The 2,515-nt window shown below is 35.7% G+C and overlaps 1 pseudogene; it reads left to right on the top strand.

Moving 5' to 3' along the window:
• The first annotated feature begins 470 nt into the window (after positions 1 to 470).
• LOC145064101 (uncharacterized) lies at positions 471 to 2,149 on the top strand (annotated as a pseudogene).
• The last annotated feature ends 366 nt before the right edge of the window (positions 2,150 to 2,515 follow it).

The raw sequence follows: 2,515 nt of genomic DNA, 5'->3' as shown, positions 1-2,515 counted from the left end.
CTCTTCGTCATACTTCCTTACGTAACGCCATTGAGCGAGCTTTTGGTGTCCTTAAAAGAAGGTTTCCTATCATTCGAAGTACAACGGAACCATTTTACTCTTGTGAAACACAATCTGGCATATTTTTGGCATGTTGTATTCTACACAACTTTTTATTAGATGAAGACCGCGACATAAATCTTGAAGATGAGGTGATGCAGGAGATCTTAAACGGACCATAAGAGCAAGATCATCATAATTCAACAGAAACAGATAAGGATAATAGTAGGGCAGATCAACGAAGGAATTCAATTGCTAATGAAATGTTATTTGGCACATTCAAACAATTAAATTAATATGTAAAACTAGTTTCATATTGATACATTTTGTTTTCAATTTCACATTGTATCGAGGATTGGTTTTTGAGATTAATTATGTTATTTACTCTTCATATTTTTCATTAGGATTATGCTTCGTGTTGTGGTCTAACAATGTATCATTCTTTAATTTTTATTCCAATGTGCAAAGTCATCATGAGCAAACAGGAAGCTAGTTGTAGTAAAAATGAACAATTTAAACGGTCAGATAAAATGGATTATGCGTACATCCAAGCGATGATTAAACAACAAGAGATAGGCAATAGGGTGAATGGTAGTTTCACACTAACTGCATATGCTCAAACGGTTGAGGAGTTGAACACAAAGCATCAAATGGATATTACCAAAAGTCATTTGAAGAATCGCTACAAAACCTTAAAATCACATTTTTCACAATGGTACGATTTGTTTAAGGGAATTTCATTGAGCGGGTTCTCTTGGAATTCGTCTACTCAACTAATAGAAACGGAGGAAGAAGTATGGGATAATTTAATAAAAGTAAGTGTTCCTTTTATGTCTATGTTATTTTTTTAAAAATATTTTATGTTATCGTTTGCAATATTAATTATTTTTGTGTTGTTAAACAGTCAAAACCTGAGGCTGCGTCATTAAGGACAAAAAGGGTGGCAAACTTCGATGATATGTTGGTATTATTTGCATGGGATAAGGCATCTGGTGCACATGCTGAAACAACGAAAGAAAGAAATGCCTGATTAAATAAAAATGAAAAAATTCAAGTAGACACAATTGAAGAAATTGATGACATGTTAGCTAACAATGAAATTCATTTGGAGAACGAATATGTTGATCTTGATGATGACATTCAGGATGTTATTCCACCTCCTTTTTCACAAGAGCAGTCTTCAGGTGCAAAGAAGTGTTAGAGTAAAAAGATGAAACTTGAAGACGAAGAAGAAGAAGAAGATTTTAACTCAAAGATAATGAAATCGGTTGATAATGTGGCTGGTGCTATCAGGGAGGGTAATATAATATTTGATAGAGCTTATCCTTGGGAATATACAGGGGAAGAAATTTATAGAGAAATGGAGTTGGTGGGTTTGGAACCCCAAGAATTACCGAGGGCTCTAAATTTTTTGGCAGCAAATCAAGCAAAAGCTAGGACATTGTTCAGTTGTCCCCTTCAGATACGGATAGGTGTCCTCAAAGATATGATGGGTGCACGTGATTGAATAACCTTGGGTGATTGTTACTGGATTGATCTTATGCGTTTATGATTTTATTTTTGAGTTGTTTGTGGTTTTCGTTTTGCATCTTGAAAACAATTGAATAACATGCGGTTTTCCTTTTTACAATTTACTTTATATTAAAATAAAATTGTTTTGTTAATGCTTTAAGTAGAGGGGAGGAAGGGAGAGTTGGTTTTTTTTGTATGGGGGGGGGGGGGGGGTAGGGGGATGCTAGAATGAATGTGGGGATGTAAAGACTTAATATTTACTCAATAACATAAAAGGGTATAATTGTCTTTTTTTTATTTTCTTTTCTTTCCTTTATTGAACTTGAGAGCACCTAAAATGAATACTTTCTTTTCCTTTCTTTTGAAGTCGAGGACACTGAATATTTTATTATTTCCGTTCCCTTTCTTTTCTTTTCTCTCCTTGCTCTTCCTTTCTTTTCTTTCCTTTAATGGACTCGAGTAGGGTGTAAGTATCAATCTTTTTTTTAGACTCTCTCTAGCTCTCTCAGTTTCATACGCCTACACAACACCACAAACAGCCATTCCACCACCCTTATAACTCCCCCTTAAACACCACCATCATTTCAAACCTCCATCCCATCGTTCCAGCTCAAAAAGAAGAAGGAAGACCGAGGGCAGCCACCACCGCCCAACCTCCTGCCGCTACTCTAAATCATATGCCACCACTGCCATCCACCAGCTGTAGGTACCCCCACCACCTCCATAATATTTTTTGTTGTTGGTCTTCTTGTTACCTTTCCTTTATCAAAAACCGAAGCACATAACCATTTACGTCTTTTTTTTTTCAATCGTGTATGGACATCGAACACAGGAGGTATACCCTCCTGTGTAACTCGCTCAACTGTGCAAACTTGATTTAATTTTAATTAAAATGAATCCTCAACTTTGGTATTGTAAAGCTTTAGCCCCTCCTCCTCAAAAAATGTTTCAAATCTAGTTCTAA

The sequence above is a fragment of the Lactuca serriola genome, chromosome 1 (genome assembly GCF_051521515.1).
Source record: "Lactuca serriola cultivar US96UC23 chromosome 1, Lser_US96UC23_V15, whole genome shotgun sequence".
Taxonomy (NCBI): domain Eukaryota; kingdom Viridiplantae; phylum Streptophyta; class Magnoliopsida; order Asterales; family Asteraceae; genus Lactuca; species Lactuca serriola.
The sequence above is the reverse complement of the archived record's forward strand: the minus strand, read 5'-3'. Positions and strand labels throughout refer to the sequence as shown.